Raw genomic sequence first — 20,459 nt, 5'->3', positions numbered from 1 at the left:
CATGGTGCAGAAAAGAGAGCGAGCAATTGATTGTTCCACGGTCTGAATCAGATTTGAGAAGCTGTGGCATCAAAGAGCACAAGCTCGTCCATTTGGGCGCCATGTAAGCAAGGTTGCCAACTCTATTTTTTTAAAACTACTCTTCTGGCTTCAGCAGCTGTGTAACATAATGCTAAAAGTGTTGTAGCAGGTGAAGGTTCTCCTGCCATGGAGATGCTAATGGTGAGGAAAGCTTTAATAATAATAATAATAATAATAATAATAATAATAATAATAATAATATTTTTTAATTTATATCCCGCCCTCCCCAGCCGAAGCCGGGCTTAGGGCAGCTAACAACAATAAAATAATACAACATTCTAAAATCATTTCATTATAAAATTAATTCAAATCAAATTGATGGCAACCATTGGGCTAGAATTCTGTGAAGATTGCCAAAGGAGGGAGTCAGGCTGTGCCCTGGCCAAAGGCCTGGTGGAACAGCTCTGTCTTGCAGGCCCTGCGGAAAGATGTCAAATCCCGCAGAGCCCTAGTCTCTTGTGGCAGAGTGTTCCACCAGATCGGAGCCACAGCCGAAAAAGCCCTGGCTCTAGTTGTGGCCAGCCTAACCTCTCTGTGGCCTGGGACCTTCAAGATGTTTTTATTTGAAGACCGTAAGTTCCTCTGTGGTACATACCAGGAGAGGCGGTCCCGTAGGTATGAGGGTCCTAGGCTGTATAGGGCTTTAAAGGTTAAAACCAGCACCTTAAACCTGATCCTGTACTCTACCGGGAGCCAGTGCAGCTGGTATAGCACTGGGTGAATGTGATCTCACAGCAAGGACCCCTGCTGGATTATATCTGCTGATTCAGTCTGACCACTATGTTTTTAATATTTTGTTGGGAGCTGCCCAGAGTGGCCAGGGCAACCCAGTCAGATGGGTGGCATCATCATCATCATCATCGTCATAGCACAAAACCCCTATCTCTGTGTGTGAGGATGTTGGCAACCCTATTGGTATTCCTGGGTTTAAAGTTCCCTTTTCTTTTTACTGGTTCTATTCTTTTGACTTTTAACAGCAGCCCAAGACACTGAGATTAAGCAGTTGAAAGTTAATTGTTTAAAATGAACTTGCAAGGAGACGAAGTGTTTGAAAGGAGGTTCACCTGCTTAATTTATCTGTGCCAGTCTGTTCTTAAGTGTACAGGAGCTTAATTTCTTCCTCCTTCTAGAAACCGTATACAGTGGTACCTCGGGTTATAGACGCTTCAGGTTACAGACTCCGCTAACCCAGAAATAGTACCTCAGGTTAAGAACTTTGCCTCAGGATGAGAAGATAAATCATGTGGTGGCGGCGGCGGCAGCGGCAGGCCCCATTAGCTAAAGTGGTATCTCAGGTTAAGAACAGTTTCAGGTTAAGAATGGACCTCCAGAACGAATTAAGTTCTTAACCCGAGGTACCACTGTAGTATAAAGTTCCATTTAGCGTTTTCTGCTTCTGAGCCCTTGGGTTTTTATCCTGCTCCGTTCTGGAGTGTGGGGCATAGAGTAGATGATAACACTGAAGAACACTCCTGCAGTACATTGTGTCTGGTGTGTTATAGGACACTCAAAGGGAGGTTCCTGAGGGTTCCTCAGGAGGGTTCACTGATGAAACATCAGTGTAGTGGAGGCTTCTGTTGGCAAAAGAGGGAGGAAGCCATTTCCCCTGATTTCCCCTTCCCTCACCTCCAGCATTGGTACAGAGGATCCCTCAACACTCCAGAACAATTGGGAAGAGCTGCAGGGGAATTCTACAAAATCATATCCCCCCTGCCATTCTGGCAATGGGAGCATCCCATGAGCTGATTTCTACTACCTGGTACCAAGATTCTGTATTTAAAATGTTTTAGATGTGTGCCATACAAAAAGATGGGTCTCCTCTGGACAACCTGTTTATTGTGCATCCAACCTGATTTGCTTCCACAAATAGAATGTGTTGTGTGAATTTATAATGCAGGCATCTCCAACCTTTTCGGACCAGCAAGCCCATTTGGAATTTGGAGAAAGTGCCATAGTTGCCAGTCACAAAATGGCTCCTGCGGGGCTGTAGCATGACACAAAATGGGTGCCACGTCTCAAAGAGCAAAAAAGGAGACGGGACCACAAAATGATGCTGCTATGTCCCCCATCAACCTTCCAATCAATTGTGTGCTGGGAGGAGGCACCTATGTCAGTCATGACCACACTTATGGATAGCTGCTCTTTGCACCTCTCCTCTGTTGAGAATGTATCTGAGGGTCGTGCCCGATCCTGGCAGAAGTGGGTTTTCAATTCAGGAAAGGCCCAGGCACTGCAAATGGGATCTGAGTAGGAAGAGCAATCACCTATTGTGCACTGCGGATTTTTGAAAGGATATTTACTGAGACCTTTTACAAGCACCGTAGGAGGTATTGGTGGGTGCCTGATATAATACAACAAAGTTCAGTCACTCACCTTCTGGGCAAAATCCAGCAGCAACTGTGGATGGGGTACTATGGCAGAGATGAATTGATTGCCAGATGGTGATGAGCATTGAGGAGTGGGCCTCATGCTGTTACTGGTGGGTATGTTAGTGTTCGAAGCAGGGAGTGGCTTTGGCCATGCCTCAGTGCCAGTTGCAGCTCAGTGGTAGTACTGTCTCATTTCTGCCTGACGCATGTCTTGTGGATGGAGTTGTTTCTAAGTTTCCTACTTTGCTTTCAATGAGAGAGGGGAGGCAGCAATTCAGGCTGCAAGTAGGGGAATATACAACCAAATTCTCCTTCATACAGATGATGTCCCTTCACATGGAAAACTAGATGACCAGGAAATGGAGATTAGCCTAGCCTTATCCCTGCCAGGCTTAATTTACAAAGTGGAGAGGATTGTTTGTGCTCCTCCCCACATCAGAAAGTGGGTCAAGGACCATGCAACATATGCACACCTATACAAGATACACTTGGCCCTGGCTCTCTGTGGTGGGCTTGTAATTGTCAGATACCACATCTAGGGCATACCTGCTGAGCACTTCTGTCTAGTTGAAAACAATGAATCATAAGCCCACTTAACTGCACTAGGGACTGTACCCCATACAATTACAGTGGGGGGTATAGCAATCCTTGCACTTTGAATGAATGTTTGATGCATTTGTGCTGCAAAGATGCAGTGTTCTTACTTACCCTTAGAAAGCACCAAGCGAAGCTCTGACAAAGGAGGCAGGGAAAGGAAGTGATATTTCTATTAAAATTCTAGATGTAGGAGGGAGCATCTTCCGGTACATGAGTACAGATCACAACATCATCAGATTCCTTGAGAAACCCTCCAGCGTTGTGTGCCTGCACAAGCCTAGGGACTGATTTTGCAAGCTCGATAGCACTGCACATCCATGAGCATGATTTAGCCCTTGGAGACTTGCTCAAAATGATGTTAAAAGCCTCGAATCAAAGTAACACAAAACCACAACAAAAATCGCGAGGGCCTGCAGCCAGATTACCTCAGGCTGAGATTGCATCAGGCATCCTCAACAAGGCTGGGTCAATGCTCCATATGGAGCCCGCCAGTGCAAATCCAAGCACTCGTAGAAGCTGCGTTGCTAGTCTCTATTCAGCTCAGTGCTGTCAACAAAGTGTTTTGATAGCTGAAACTGAAACAGACTTCCAAATAAGTTACAGATCTTTTGAAAAATGAAATACCTGTAGAACAAGTGAAATGAGTTGGGGGACGAGCAATTCTGTTCAGCTGATTGCAGCCTCTGGGAGCTTGTGACCAGGATTTGCAATCAGGTGTGTTTGCGAAGGATTCGTGAAAGAAACTGGAGATCGCTTCTCGGCCTTTGGCTAAGATCAAGTGTAGTGAAGGAGACTGGAGAGAGTGAACTTCTGTCTTTTGGATAATGGCTGGTTGCTTGTCTGAGCTGCTGGGGTGCTTGATTGTGAGTTGGCTTGCCAGTGTGGCTGTGTGCTGTGCTGGAGCATGTGGTCTGAGGGGCAGGGGCTCTTAATTTGAGCTCTTAATAGGTAAAGGTAAAGGGACCCCTGACCATTAGGTCCAGTTGTGACCGACTCTGGGGTTGCGGCGCTCATCTTGCTTTATTGGCCGAGGGAACCAGCGTACAGCTTCCGGGTCATGTGGCCAGCATGGCTATGCCACTTCTGGCGAACCAGAGCAGCACACGGAAACGGCGTTTACCTTCCCGCCAGAGCAGTACCTATTTATCTACTTGCACTTTGACATGCTTTCAAACTGCTAGGTTGGCAGGAGCAGGGACCGAGGGACAGGAGCTCACCCCGTCGTGGGGATTCGAACTGCCGACCTTCTGATCAGCAAGTCCTAGGCTCTGTGGTTTAACCCACAGTGCCATAGAGGATGGCAAATATGACCTAATAGGCATTACTGAAACCTGGTGGGATAAGACTCATGGCTGGAATGTAGATGAGCTGCCATTTAAGAAGTGCAAGTGTACAAAATGGAAGAAAGGGAAAATAGCGAAGGAAGATTAGGCACAAGTAACCAACAGTTGCATGGAGGTCAGGCAGGCCAAAGCTCAGCATGAGCTCAAGTTTGCAAGACAGGTTAAACATGATAAAGAAAGTTTCTTAAGCTATGTTTGAAGCAAGAGGAAGAACGTGCAAGTGGTAGGTCATCTGTGTGGAGAAGACAGAGAAATGTTTGTAGACCACATGCTTAATATGAGGCAACAGTGTGAGGCAACAGCAAATAAATAAACTAACTAACTAACTAACTAACTAACTAACTAACTAACTAACTATTGCAATTCTAGGCTGTATCAACAGAAGTATAGCATCCTGACGAAGGGAAGTAATAGTCCTGCTCTATTCTGCCTTGGTCAGAGCACACCTGGAGTACTGTGTCCAGTTCTGGGTGCCACAATTTAAGAAGGATATTGACAAGCTGGAGTGTGTGCAGAGGAAGGCAACCAAGATGATCAAGGGTCTGGAAACCAAGCTTTATGGGGAACAGTTGAAGGAGTTAGGTACGTTTTAGCCTGGTAAAGAGGAGACTTAGAGGAGAAACATGGGTGTAGACAGGATTTTTGTTGGGAGGGGCAGGAATTGTTGTTGGGGGGGCAGAACTGACCTGATTGGTCAGTTAACTATTTCTATTGTTTTACTTGATCGGGGGGGGGGGGAGGCAGCTGTCCTCCTTGGCTATACCCATGAGGAGAAATGATATCTAAAGGGCTGTTACATGGAGGATGGACGAAGCTTGCCTTCCTCTGATTGGCCACATATTGTCACAATTTTTCTCCCTCCCTCACACGTCTTGCTGCTAAATGGAGGTGGGGTAAACTTGCCCCTTTCAGAAGGATGGCGGAGTGACGTCGCCCCACCACCAAGACTGCTTCCCTACTAAACAGTACAAGAGTTATAAAAGTTAAAGCAAAACAAATAATTACTCTTTGTAATATCCTTCTGCTCCCCCTCCCTGACAATAATCTGTTTCCAGAACTCAAGAAAATGTATCTGCACATGGCCAGCGGCAGTGCCAAGTCCTTAAAGGACGCAACCAGTTGCCTGAAGCCTAAATACTGACAGAATGCCATTAGATGACCTTTGCCACAGTGGACATACAGCTTGTTCCAAGGGGGAAGATGCAGAAAGCATACATTATCCAATGCATTTAGGTAGCAAGTGGCAGGCCAGAAGTGGCAGATCATGTGCTTTGGATACAAAGGTCCCCGGTTCAGTCAGTGCCATCTCTTTGCAGGGCTGCAGAAACGCTCCTGTCTGAAAACCTGGGGAGCTTTGGCATGTCATTGTAAGGCAGTAGGTAAAACACACACCAGTTTGACTTGGTATAAGCAGCTGCATCTTTCTAAAAGGGTGCAATAGGCACAGAGCTTCTGCTGCTCCATTTCTTTTTCTCACCTTGTCCTGGCAATATCTAGAATCAGTGGCATAGCATGGGTTTCCAGTGCCCAGGGCAAGGCGAGTATTGCACCCCCAATGCAAGGCTCTCAGGCTGTGAGTGGCAGCCTCAGGCCACCGCCGCCTCATCCTACCTCTTGCAGAGGTGTGTGAGGAAGCAGCTGTTGGCAGCATGGCGCCACCTCCATTGCTGGGAAGAGGGGAGCTGGGGCTGCATCTCCAGGAAGCCTCCTTGCCCTGTGCTTGGCAAGGAGGCAGATGCGAGCCATGAGCCACAACCAGCACCCAGGTGGGTCCCACCCCAGCTCCACCCAGTGGCGTAGCGTGAGTTGTCAGCACCCGGGGCAAGGCAAGTAATTTGCGCCCCCTAACCCATGGATTTGCGCCCCCTAACCCCCAGATGTTGCGCCCGGTGCGGCCGCCCCCCCCTGCACCCCCCACGCTACGCCACTGGCTCCACCTGCTTGTCTCTGCACCATAGCCTGCCTCTATGGGCTGCATGGGACACAGGAAAGTGACCTTCCTGGAGCAGCAGCTGTTGGGCTCCCTCTTCCCTCAGAGAGCAGGTTTTGCGAAAGAGCCCTTCCAGCTTGCCCACCCTTCAGCGGGGAGGCGAGGCACCGAAATTGCAACCCCCAGCATGCAGCTTGGAAAAAGGCATGTTTCCCAGCAGTCCGTGCAGTCAAAAGTGAAGCAGGAACCCTCTTCGGCTGCCTTCTGAAGCTGGAATGCCTGGGTGCTCCTCCGAATGTCAGTTTGAAAGTTCAATCTATTTAACCGAAAACAGCACAAGAAGTAGCTGAGACTCGGAGGTGGAGAAGCATCCCTCGCTCAACTTGTGCCCTTTAAAATTTTGTGCCTGGGGCAAGTGCCCTGGTGGCCCCACATGCTACACCACTGTCTAAAATATAGTGAGACAACCATCTAAGTCAGGGGGCAGATACTGGTGGCTTCCAGCTGGCTATTTGTCACAACACTCCCACTATAACACACAGCCCGGCCCGGCCTCTGTAAACTATCTGGCTGCCTCAGGTGAAAGGTACTATCTTGTCACCAACTCTGTAGTGACATTCAGCTGCCGTTTGGGTGAGTTTCAGTGTGTCTACTCTGAGCAGAATTTAGTTGGATACAATCCCAGCTAAACAAATAAGGCAAAACAGTGTCACAGAAAGAGATCAACATAACTCACCACCATAGACTGCATGATGTGCCGAGTACAGATTTCTATGTTTCTCTATGGCTGAGTACACTGCAGCAGTCATACTTTCTAGGCATATTTACATAAGCCATTCCTTTTTTCTTTTGACATGTTTTTTTTAAAAGTTATCCCCAGAGTAAAAGGTATATGTGTAACAGAATTGAAATGAAATTATGTAAATTTTCAGCACAGAAATAAAACACTTCTAGTGTTTTTGCTTTCCATTAGCACTTTCTCTCATATATATATTTAAACACTCTAAAGGTGAATTTATAGTTAGGGCCTTTTACAATGCAGCAACAAAATGTTGCAGTGTGCTTTGTCGTGATGAGCGGAAAGAAAGAGAGAAGACAGCTGTGTGGAGCCAAATCTCTGGATGAGCTTAAGTTTCATACAATTATCCATTTCCCTCTCTCTTCTTTCTCCTCACCCTTCTTTTTTAATAGATATATAAAAAAAATCCAGGCTTATTTCTGATTTACGTATTTCAAAGCTTGTGCAGCTAAAGGAGGGAGATTTTGAACAGTGGGGGGCTAGCCTATTAAAATTCATCATGATTTCTCCTTTTCTGAAAAGGAGTAAACAAGAATCAATTTCCCTTAGTGAAGAAGTTGGCAGAGGTTGGAGGTTCATTGAGAGCAGACACTGGTGGACTCTTAACAAAATGTTTGCCAAAGAATTGAGAAATATCAAATTAGTCTTGCCTCTCTCTCTCTCTCTTTGTCAGCGTGTGTAAATGTGCGGTGATGGTGATGGTGGTAGGTGGGGGGTGGGGGTTCAGGAAAGAGAGACAAGGGGAACTGAAGAAGGACTGGAGCAGGGTTTGTGTGTGGGCAGGGGGAGGAGAGGATTACAAAGCTTTGCAATGCTAATGAGTCACGGTTAAAACTGGGAAGATACATGGCTCCTATAATTATCTGACCAAATATATGTAATTGTCTGTAGCGAACTACAGAGAAGCTGTTAAGTTATAGCAAGGGTCTAATTGCTTGGGAGGGCCAGTCAGAAACCTAACGTGACCTCTGCTGCCCTCATCCCTGCGTGCTTTTTTTTTTTTTTATGGGAAAACACAGTTCCCGAAGCACACAAATCCCCCGATACAATAAAATGCATCTCTTTTTGCTCTCTTGTCAAGAGCATCCCAGGAGAGGGCGTTGAGTTTCCTGAAGCCCAAGGGACGGAGGCAGCCCAGACCCTCCTTCCCTTTGAAGCATTTGATACTGATACCAATGCTTTTGGTTAGTTTGGACTCTTAAAATGCACGTATATCGTGCATGGCTCCGTAAAGTCTATGCTCTGTGGGGCTTGTATAGGCACGGGTGGAAGGAAGCCAAAGGAACGTGTATGTGTGTGGTGGAGGAGATCCTGCTCTGGGAAGTGTTACGTAATGGCTTAGATTTATTTCAGGGCTTGCTATTTAATAGTTGGGATGCTCCCACCAAAAATAGGAGCTTCTTTTCAGGCCAGTGTTGAGTCCCGTGCCCCCCTCCATCCCACACCATTCATTTCCATGCCTTAAAGCCATAAACTGAATTATCTCCCCAATCGCAACTATTTTGATGTCTTCTGTTGCAAGGCTAATATAAACTAGGGCAGGGTGGCTCGAAAGACTGGAAGCTGCCTTAAACCAGGTCAGAGTCATTGGTCGAACTGGCTCAATACTGTCTACACCAGGGGCCAGCAAACTTTTTCAGCAGGGGGCCAGTCCACTGTCCCTCAGACATTGTGGGGGGCTGGACTATATTTGGGGGGGGGCAAATGAATGAATCCCTATGCCCCACAAATAACCCAGAGATGCATTTTAAATAAAAGCACACATTCTACTCATGTAAAAACACGCTGATTCCTAGACTGTCCAGCCCCCGGGCCTTAGTTTTCCTACCCATGGTCTACACTGACTGGCAGTGGCTCTCCAGCATTTAAGAGCAGGATCTCTCCCAGCCCTATCTGGAGATGCTGTATGCAAAGCAGAAACATTTCCACTGAGCTACAGCCCTTCCCCTAAACCTTAGAAGTGCATTAGGGATGTTAGATGAAAGGCCCTCTGCAGTGGCGAAAGGAGTAACATGCTTTCCCCCCAGTGCTGCTGCTCCAATCAAATTTGGACCCCCAGATTTCAACACAGGGCATCTTTTAGATTAAATGCCAGGAGTTACAACCATAGGCTTGTGATGTCTTCCCTGGGTGCTTACCTGTTTATTGAGCATCCATCCCGATCTGTTTGTAAGGAGGTTAGATGATGTTGCATCAGAAAGGAAGTGTCATTCCACCTTTTCATGCCACATGTTGCAAAAAAAAAAAAAAAGTCCAGTCTTTTGGAGAAGTGGGTTTGTTGCACAAGACCTCTCACAATCAGCTCTGATTCCAAACCTGGATTTGCTGGCATGCGATCGAGTCATGCCCAAAATGCACCTTTTGTTTGGATCTTTAATGAGGACGGGCAATTGGTTTGGGGCAAAAAAGTGCAGTTGCCACCTTCATGTTTGGCCCGTAATGCTGAGAAATATCTGAATCAAATTTTTGTATCTTTTCTTCTTCTCCCCACCCCCGCAAAGGAAGATTATTGGGGGTGGGAGGAGAGATCTGGAAGACTTGCAAGTGGGTTATACTGCAATGTTCCTGCCACGTGTATGTAGCTACATTATTCTGCTATTTGTAGGGATCTGATTTCCGTTGTCTTGGAAAAGTGGCATACAAGTATCTTAAAGAAAGAAAGAAACCCAAAGTGTTGTCCTCCCTCCCGTTCCATTGCCAGATTTTGGATATTAAGGGGTTAAGTGGGATTTGGTGGATCACAGCCTTGGCCTTTGTTTTCAAGGAATTCCTCCAGTTGGACAATGACCAAACTATACTCTTTTCTAATCCTCTAAATCAAGCTTGGCCAAACGTGGCCCTCCAGCTGTTTGGGACTACAACTCCCATCATCCCTAGCTAACAGGACCAGTGGTCAGGGATGATGGGAATTGTAGTCCTAAAACAGCTGGAGGGCCAAGTTTGGCCATGCCTCTACTCTAAATAGTGTCTACCATGTGCATCCATATAATGAAGAACTCAGGAGAGAAGCGTCTCGAATCATGGCAGGATACTCACAGAAACAAATATTGCTTAATTTGAGAACCTCCAAGAGTTGTGTCTAGGAGCACCAACACACACTTGTGTAAGAAAAAAAATCACGAAGTGGTATGTTGAGCTGCTGGCTCCTGGGCTGTAATTTGTTTCACCGCTGTGTGTTTTCCAATGATTATCTTTTCATTCAAAATGGCTAACATACTTTTTTTAAAAAAAAAAATAATGGATCGTTTTAGCTTAAATTGTACTAGTGAGTGAGTTGAAAACCAACTTTCTACATATGCTGTATCTTAAGTTGAACCAAGTTAACGCCCTTTTCTATGGTTTTTTTGGTTGGGGTGGGGGTAGAATCTGACAGAGCCGCATTTAAGGGACATTTCAGCGCTGATTTTCATTTCTGTGAGATTAAAAGTGAAACATGTAACCACAAAGCTGGTTTATGTCATCCCCCTGTTGGAGCCAGCAGTAATGCCAAAAATTAGATATTTGATAGGTTTGTGAGAGAAACAGATGCAGAACGGATGCCATTCCCACAATTTTTGCCTCCTCCTTATCTTTAAGCTGGAAGGAACATTCCAGTTGAAGCGTTTTAAAAATTAGAAAGCCATAATAATGCTCAGAGTAATAATAAAAGCATAACCCAAGTTAATTTAAAACTAATGTGGTTTTTGGTTTGTGTGCGTGCGTATTTGTGTGTAAACCTGTAAATCAGGAATGTGACTGTGAATTCAACAAAAGGGGATGGAGGAGACTCTTTGCTTGCTAATGTTCAGGATTGTGCAAGCTGGGCAGCTCAAGCACCCTCCATTTTGCAGCCTCATCTTCGAAGATTTGGGGGGATGTACCGTAAAGGCATAAATGAGGATGAACGAGGAAAAATTCCTCCCATATGCACATGCATCTATCCAATAAAGCTGGCGACGGCAGAAAAGCGTTTTAAAAACATTCTCTATCTTTTTTGTTTTGGAAGCAGTTTGTACATCCCTGTTCTTTCTACCTCCCCCCCTTTTTTATTTCGTTCTGCCAGCTGTCTGCTAAACAAATCTAGCCAGGTGGGGCTTACAACCCATGACTAAAAAACTCACTAGTGCAGCTGTCCAGCTTGCCCGGAGGAAGAATTCAAACAAATGGCAGGAATGAAAAAGATTGGATTTGTTTTCAAGAAAGTAGCTACTGTACCTTTCTCGCTTCGTTTTTTTGTTTGTTTGTTTGTTCCATTAGTTAATTCACTGCCTCCTAAGGTTTTGCACGGAACAATGGGAAACCCCCTCCCAGAATATTTTTGGTACGGCTTGGATTTCTTTAAAATTTATTCCACATCAGGCTTTAAAGAAAAAAGAAAAAAAAGAAAAGCTGGCTGCCTCATGTGCTACCAAATGTAAAAAATAATCTGACATCTTCCCGAGAAATTGTGAGTAAGCTGCGCTGCAGCTTAACTAGATTTAAAAAAATATTCAGCATTTGAATACATAACTAGTGAAGGGTGAGGAATGGTATTGTCTCCCTAGAAGCTGGGGACAGAACAGGCTTCTTTGCACTGCTTCATCAATCGACCTCAACTGTGATTTTCTAGTCAGCAAATGAGCACTCCATTTTCTGCGTCTGTGTCGAGCAATGTAAGAAGCTGTGCTGGAAACAACTGAATTGCCATCTGATTCAGAGTTTAGGAAAAGACGATTAGCATGCAACTTACTGAGGCACCTTTTCCTTTCCTTTACCTATTCTCCGATGCTATATTTTAAACTCCCAGGGCAGCGTGTAACTGCAGGAACTTTCACAGCTTAATCCTACACATGTTTACTCAGAAGTAAGTCCCAAGAGTTCAATGGAACTCGCTCCAAGATGAGTACAGGGGTGGGCCCTCAATAGTATAAGAATCTTCACGTTAACCTAAAAAGCAAAGCAAATTGTTGTCCTTAAAATGAGGAGAGAGAGAGAAGGGATATGAAAGCTTGTTTTCTCATCAAGGAATGCAGTGTCTGGCCATAAAACTGAACTAACTATATTCACTAGACTGTCAGCAAAACCCCCATGTAAGTGTAAAATGGGGCAAACCTATGCATGTACACTTTATGCTTACATAGGAAATGTGTGCAAACAACCAAATAAATAGGTTGGGTGTGGAGTCTGCTACAGTTATTCTACGTCCCTCATCCCCAAGCATGTTTACTGGTTGTCTGAACAAGGCTATTCTTTCCAGAACCTAGAATAAAGCTAACTTTTCCACATACACACAGATAGATTAATAATATTGCAGTACTGGGTTAAAAAGGACTCTCTTTGTGTATGTTCTGGTCACCTCTTAGGCTACACACACTCATAGATGATCATACGAGTTTACTATGCTGGATGTAGGACTTTGTATTCATTCTTTTGCTAGTCAATACTCAGTAGGGAATACACACGTGAAAATCTGTTTCCACTCATTAGTGCCCTTTGCTGGATAATGGTAATAATAGTAAAAGCTCTGTCTGAACCCCAAGACCATCTCAAAGGGCTTATACAACTATTTAAGAGATCCTCAGGTTTAAGTTATCTGGGAAACTTTGCAATGGTTCAGGTTGGTTCAGTAAATTTTCATATTTACAAGTAAAACTATGGTTCTAGCCCTCACAGATTCAAAACTTAACTTTTAGAATGTGCTGAAAGACTGCACAGCGGAACTGAGTCCATTCTGATGTTCAAGTCCACATATAAGGGGTTTAGAAGGGTATTACTGAAGTGTCATCCCCTCGTGTTTCATTATACTGTATCCAGAATGGAATCATGGTAGAACGAGCGGATTTTAGTTTGGCATTTCAGGTCCAGGATGTGCATATTCACGTGTTCCTAAATTCCATCTCATATCTTTCCATAGTGGTCCATAGTTCTAAGCATTTGTCCATCTCTTGTTTGATTATATGTTATACTCCTGACACTAAGTGTGGTGTAGTGGTTAGCACGTCAGATTAGGACCTGGGAGACCCGGGTTCACATCCTCTCTCAGCCATGAAGCTCACTTGGTGATCTTGGGCCAGTCATTGCCTCTCAGCCTAACCTGCCTCACAGGGTTGTTGTGGGGATTTAATTAGGAGGGGCAGAACCATGTATACCACCTTGAGCTCCTGGGTGAAAAGGTGGTATATAAATTAAACAATAAGTAAGTAAGCCATTGGGGACATGGGTGGCGCTATAGGTTAAACCACAGAGCCTAGGACTTGCCGATCAGAAGGTCAGTGGTTTGAATCCCCGCGACGGGGTGAGCTCCCATTGCTCGGTCTCTGCTCCTGCCAACCTAGCAGTTTGAAAACACGTCAAAGTGCAAGTAGATAAATAGGTACTGCTCCAGCGGGAAGGTAAACGGCGTTCCCGTGCGCTGCTCTGGTTCACCAGACGCGGCTTAGTCATGCTGGCCACATGAACCGGAAGCTGTATGCTGGCTCCCTTGGCCAATTAAGTGAGATGAGCGCCGCAACCCCAGAGTCAGTCACGACTGGACCTAATGGTCAGGGGTCCCTTTACCTTTAAGTAAGCCACTACTTTGGACTGATGTATATGTCCACTAACCAGGGAACATGTTTCTATAGATGTTACAGGTACTTCACATCATTAGGGTTGCCTTCATCCATTTAAAACAATTTAAGACACTTAGCCCATGACCATTGCTATCTTCTGTTATGTAGCCCCTGCTGCTTCACACCATGCCATACAAAGTTGCAATTCTGTTGGTCACTTATGAGAGTGGCCCAGAGTGCTTCAAAGGTCATTCCTTAAGGTTACTGATGAGTGATTCGGAATCTGCTAGGTAATTTTAAGGTTTCTTGGTAAGCACTGATAAGGTTAGTAGACCCTGCCGCCTGCTATGACCACTGCCAAATTCTCTAGAAACCACGGGCTCTTTAGCCTTCTCTCTCTCATGGACTTAGGAGACTCTCGGGGGCCATTTGTTCCTAAAATGCATCTCTTGCAACCACCAATCTGTTACAGCACTTCCGAGATAGAATAAGCCATTCTTTTCTGAAGTCCTTCTGCATGTCTAGATATGGAGAATATGCTCTCCTGCAGAGAACAAATTGCTGAGAGCACATAACAGCTGTGAGAGGGCAACAGGTCTTTCCCTTCCCTTCCTGCAGATGTAATTCAAGATGTTGGGGATAACCTTTCCAGCCCAGAGCAGTCTCTGCAGCTATCTGAGAGGCTGTCTCTCATTTTCTACTCCAGCAGGTGAGATTAACAGGAAAGCTACTGGTGGCTGGGGTTGAAGTGTACTTGCAGGGCTTTATTATGAGAAGGGGGGGGAATGTAAATCCCTCCTGGGATGCCAGAAGACAAAGGCAACTAATCTCTGAAATAAGACACGCACACCCCTTTTCGTAGTAATGCAACACGTTAATACCTTGGAAGGGTGTGGTGGTAAGGTATATAGGGGAGCACCCTCTTTCTGTTGGTTCATGGTCAATTGTAGCATTTGCACATAAGAAAGGCCTGCTGGATTTGGCCAGTGACCCATCCAATTCTGCATCCTGTTCTCACAATGGCTATGAGAACCTCCCTAGCACTCTTCTCTGGCACCCACTTACCTAAAGCACTATGGTTAGAGCGTGGTGCTGGTAACATGAAGGTTGCAGTTTCGATCCCGGTATGGGGCAGCTACATATTCCTGCATTGCAGAGGAGGAGGAGGAGGAGGAGGAGGAGGAGAAGAAGAGGAGGAGGAGGAGGAGGAGGAGGAGTTTGGATTTGATATCCCGCTTTATCACTACCCGAAGGAGTCTCAAAGCGGCTAACATTCTCCTTTCCCTTCCTCCCCCACAACAAACACTCTGTGAGGTGCGTGGGGCTGAGAGACTTCAGAGAAGTGTGACTGGCCCAAGGTCACCCAGCAGCTGCATGTGGAGGAGCGGAGATGCGAACCTGGTTCCCCAGATTACTGCTCTTAACCACTACACCACACTGGCTCTCAGAGGGTTGCACTAGATGATGCTCAAGGTCCCTTCCAACTCTACAATTCAATTATTCTGTGAAGGTTTCTTCAGAACTCCCACCGCCCAAAAACACACATTGAACCTTTTCTAGCTTCCTTTCCTTGTATCCTCTGCTCCTTTCTACCCTTGCTTCATTCTTCACACATCCTTTCTTCAGGTTCTTCCTCCTTAGTCTTCCTTACTTGCTTTGCATGCCCAAGTTCAAAATTTCCTTGCAGGCCCATCTAAAAACACCTCTTCATCTCTGCCCAGACCTCAATCCACCGCTGTGTGAGGGAATGTAGACCAGTCTTTGCCAACTGTGCTGGCAGAGGCTGATGGGAGTTGTACCAGGTTGCTGTAGACTATTTACTTCCCTGAACAACTGAACATCTTATGCCATAGCACCAACTCAGACTTCCCCATCACAACTCAAATAAATGTGGATTACCCAACCTTGCATGCATCCCTTCTATTTTCTGAAACCCAAGGGAATGAGGCATATGGCCTCTTTTTTGTCTAAACAACTGAATTAACTCATTGGCTATATCCTATTAGAAACTCAGTCCAGACTTCATACCTCTCACATTCTATAAGGGTTTCTTATATATAGGCAATATCAATGCTTTGGTAGGCTTCAGAATGCATAAAAATGCATGATTTTGATATGAAAATTCCCAAACTGCCTTCCTGGTCATATGCACTTTCCAGGCTTGAAATTCTTTTTTTTTTTTAAAAAAATGCACTCTTTTTAAAAAAAAAGAAAGAAAAAAAGATTTCCTTTCTCTCATCCTAGGGTTTTAATTCTGTTTTTGTGGGTTCTTATAATTATCTTACCAGCATGTATAACACATATTTCCCACTTTACAACTGTGGTAAATATAAATGCAGAAATTATACAGTTCCCTGAATAAAGGAGCAAATGGGAGAGGGGGGGGGACCTCACCCTAGCAGGTCTTGAACCTGCCAGCAATCACTCCTACATGTTGACTATTATAGCCTGGCATACAAACAGTACATTTCCACATCACACAGGTGGAAGTGTGAAGCTGAGGCTCATTTAACAGTGTGAAGTTTCCCAATGTATCACAATTACAGAAACACCTGTGCTTCATAACTTTCTGCTGATCCACTGTGAAAACTCACAGTGCTTTTATTAACATAACCACCAATATGCTCTGTTTCCTACAGAACCCACAGTGCACTAGGCTCCTGCCCCCTCTCCTCTCCCTTTTAATATATTTTTTACTTTTTATAACAAAAGTTTTTGCTTCATCTAGTCCTTGTGGCAAGTGTTCCAGCAGGGCCTGTGATGTATTGGCAATATGCAGCAACACACAAGTCTTTCCCTCGTAAGACCCCCGTGTTGGAAATGTGAGCAAACTGCCCCAGTCAATAGATTTCTGACAGGAATAGCACTTTGCCCTTCACCTTGGGTGGGGGTGGGAGAAGAGTGACTTTAGTAACACCTTCTTCCTTAAAAAAAAAAAAAAAGAGGTAGGGCCGGGGGGGGGCATTTAAGAAGAGCGGGGGGGGAGGCAGCTGATCTTGAGTGTCATGAAAGGGCAGCAAGTTGTTACTTGATTTACTTTTGTTGTGTTTTTACTGCCAAGAAACTGAGTCACTTGTGGAATTTTCTGCCTCAGGTGCCCAAATATCTTGACCGGCCTTGGATACCATCAACCTTGACTCAGCCTCTGGATAGGGAAGGGAGCACCATTTGCTGCTCTATCTCAGGCAGCAAAATCTATCTTGGTCCAGGCCTGACGATCCCTCAGCAGTACGTATAATTTAGCTAGATCCTCGGTGGCAATCACTAAGGGACAATTATACATTTGAACTACACAGGCAAGCTTAAAAGGCAAAAAATCCCTTTAATGTCATGAGGAGTGTTTCTCTCTGAAAGAAAATACATTTCTCAACGTAGATAATCCCTTATTGTACCAAGGCAAATTATTCAAGCAGCAAATTTATTCACCATTTTGTTTGTTTGTTTGTTTGCTTATTCTAGGCATTTATAGCCTGGTCATTTATAGCCTGCTGGGCAGCAGGGCCTCAAAAACGCTCTTCAGGTGTTATATGAAAAAAGGGCAGCCAGTCTCTTCAATCTTCAAAGTATGTTAGGCGCCTCCAGAAAGACAAGTACCCAACCACTACAGACAGCTGTGGGATCGGGAGGCAATACAAACAGGGATGGCGCAGGTGGCTAGGGTGCTTATCCCCTCCACTCATATGCTTGCTTACCGCTTGATTGTAAAAAAAAAAAAAAACCCTCCTAGCTCAAAAAAACCACACAAGAAAATCAACAAAAAATTACAGCAATACTTTAAACATACAGAAGTTTGTATGCCAAGGGAGCCAGGTTCTGCCCCACTTTGTGGGTGCCCAGTGGGGCTCAACAAGACCCGCCACAGCCTCCAGAAGGCCTGACGAGGCCCACGGAGGCCACAGGAAGGCCCCACAAGGCTTGCTGTGGCTGCGGATAGGCCTGATGGTCCCAGTGTGGCTGTGGGAGGACCCGATGTGGCCTGTTGTGGCCTCAGGAAGGCCCCAACAGAGGCCCTGCAGTGGAAGTGGAGGCCCCGGGCCAGTTGCCACTATGGCACCAAAGAGCATTAATGTGGCGGGTGGGCACAGGCACCCACAGTCAAAATTTTGTGGGTACCCAGGCACCCAGGGCCCCTCAGAAATGGTGCCAGAGGACCCTACCACCCTCATACTGAAAAGTCACAATTATTCCCTTTATCCATCTATTTATTGTTTTAAAAGATGTGTTTATTCTTGTATTCCACTCTCACACCCAGTGGCCCAAGGGACTGATTAGCCCACTGATCAGTGCTGCAGAATCAGGTAACTCAGACCATTTGGAGGCCACACATTTGCTTCAGATACTTTTCTCTCTGTGTCTCTCTTCAGCTTTCCTGTGATTGAAGAGACATGTGTGAAGACCGTCTTAGTCCTTGCTGTTAAGATATTGTTATGGAGCAAGGTAGATCTGCACTGAAGACGTCAGGCGGAGTGGGGCAGTCATGGCCTCCAGCCATCTCTTCAGCCTTCCTCTATATACCCTGTTATCAAACCATCAGGAAGCAGGTCTTCTGGTAAGCTCCATGGCAGTATATTTCATACCAGTTATCAAACTGAATTCCTGCTTGTGGGTCTGAATTGCTTAGAAAAGATAAGTTACAACACTAGGGTACATATGCAGCACATGTTGATTTAACAGTGAAGACCAACTTTTCTTCCTTACCTGATGGGCCCAAATATTATTTCCCCATGGACCACTTGAAAATTGCCAGTAGTCTTTGCAGACCACTTAATTTTTATTCTCTCTGCTTTAGCAGTGATAATGGGGTGTGCTGGATGTTTTTAATTGCTTGTTTTAGTTCTAATATATTGCATTGCAATCAGCATTTCAGAGAATTCAGATTGAAATACAATAAAGCACAATATAAGAAATAAGATAAGCTGCAGAAATACAATCAGAAATCTTTACGAATATTCAGTGGAGATGTGCTGTGGGTTGCCTGAATGAAGCTTGTGGTCCACAGACCACAGTTTTGCCACCCCTGCTCTAGAGAAGGCCCAGGAGTTCTATGGCAGACATACATACAGGGGTACCACAGTGAATAAGTTGATGAGGGAAGCTGAAAACTACTAAGGTAAACCAATCAAGTTGGTTGACTGGTGGAAGGATCATAATCTCAGTAGGAGGGCACACACTTTGCATGCAAAGAGTCCCAGATTCAACCCTTGGTATTTCCAGTTAAAATGATCTCAGGTAGCAGGTGACAGGGAAAGTCTCCCTCTGCCTAAGCCCCGCCAGAGCTGCCACCTATCACAGCAGACAGTACTGGACTAGGTAGGCAAATCACCTTGCAGATCCCTTTGTTCCTAAGCAACTCCCATAGTTCCTCCTCTTGTTCCCAGATCTTTGGGGAAAATGTATGACTGAGCATGAGGAAGCTAAGCCCTGAACATGAAAAGATTAACATATCCCTATATGTGAGCAAAGAGTTTTTGCACTTGTTTTGGGAACTGTGCCATTGTTCTGCGCTATCTAATTCCATAAACAACTTTATGCAATGCTGAATCATCGCTACTGGAGAACCAACAATAATAGCTGCAAACAACAAAACCCAAATCAGAATAATTCAGAGCAGAGTATTTTCTTCCCCTAAACAATGAAGTATACATGGTAAAAATTACTGTTCAAACAGAGAAACCATGGGTGTATTCCCCAATAAATAATTTAATTATCATTAAAGAAATTCAAATGAAAGAATGACTAGCTACCTTCCCCCCACCCCCCTCTTAGCTATTGTTCAGAAAGCAGGTTATGAACACATTTAAAAGAGAAAAAGAAGAATAAAGCAAGTTAACACCAGAGCACTTAACGTTCCCAAAGAAGTTTCCTCAAATTCCTTCACAAACAATATAAAATAACAACCTAATAATTTTGTATCTCAATCATGTTCGGTAAAGAAGTCCTTTAGATAATTGGCACCGCCTCTGTACTAGGCCAAACTTACTTTTAAGTTACAAATACTCACAAAAGGTTTACATTATAAGGAGCTGCTTTGGAGATGTGCAGATTTAGTTTGTAAGTACAAAGTGAACATGCAAATTGCCTTATCTTGTGGGATTCACAAACAACCATCATTCAGATTGATTTAATACATAGCTTTTTATCTTTAAAAGTGTTAATTAGAAAATAGGGACAGTTCTCTGAACACTTAAGAGTAATAAATAGATCAAAACAGCATCCATGCCTCTGTGATGAAACTTCTGAAGACTTTATAAAAGGATTAATACAATTGTCAAAAAGACCACCGTATACATATTTAATAGTGCTACCAAGCTACAATTACATTTTTAGGACTCTATTTGCTAGTTTTTAAACACTCATTATACTAAAGGGGGGGTACAGGGAATTGAGTACACTATGTAGAAGAATTGGTGTTTTAACCAACCCATCGCTTATCAAATTCAACTCACTTTGAGTGGCAAGTTTTCACATTCTGAATATTTATGTGTTCGGCAAACATGGCGCGCACACACAATCATGGTTCTGTGTTAAGAAAAGCCTTTAATGAGACAGACCAAAAATCCTTCTAACCCAGCATCCTGTTACTAACAGTGGCAATCTGATGTACACAATCAGCGCATGAAGGTAATAGCCCTTAATAACTCCAGTAACTGGTATCACATCTTTCGGCAGCAGATTTTACAAGCCATGCATTGTTTGGAGAAGTACCTCTTTGCCCCGAGTCTCCTTAAAGTTTCATTGGGTGACCCTCAGTTGTGGTTTTATGAGAGAGGGAGAAAACTCATCCCCCACTCCATCGTACACACACACACACACACACACCAATTTATCCAC

At 44.7% G+C, this 20,459-nt stretch overlaps 1 long non-coding RNA gene across 1 annotated transcript in view; it reads left to right on the top strand.

Moving 5' to 3' along the window:
• The window catches only part of LOC128422304 (uncharacterized), a 92,006-nt gene that overhangs the window by 28,098 nt on the left and 43,449 nt on the right, over positions 1 to 20,459 (top strand). The window contains exon 2 of the long non-coding RNA XR_008332467.1: positions 17,993 to 18,177. This is a non-coding gene — a long non-coding RNA (uncharacterized LOC128422304). The remainder of the gene's footprint in view (positions 1 to 17,992; positions 18,178 to 20,459) is intronic.

Source organism: Podarcis raffonei, chromosome 1 (genome assembly GCF_027172205.1).
Source record: "Podarcis raffonei isolate rPodRaf1 chromosome 1, rPodRaf1.pri, whole genome shotgun sequence".
NCBI classification, from domain to species: Eukaryota; Metazoa; Chordata; class Lepidosauria; order Squamata; family Lacertidae; genus Podarcis; species Podarcis raffonei.
Note: the sequence above shows the minus strand (reverse complement) of the source record. Positions and strands in the feature narration are given on the sequence as shown.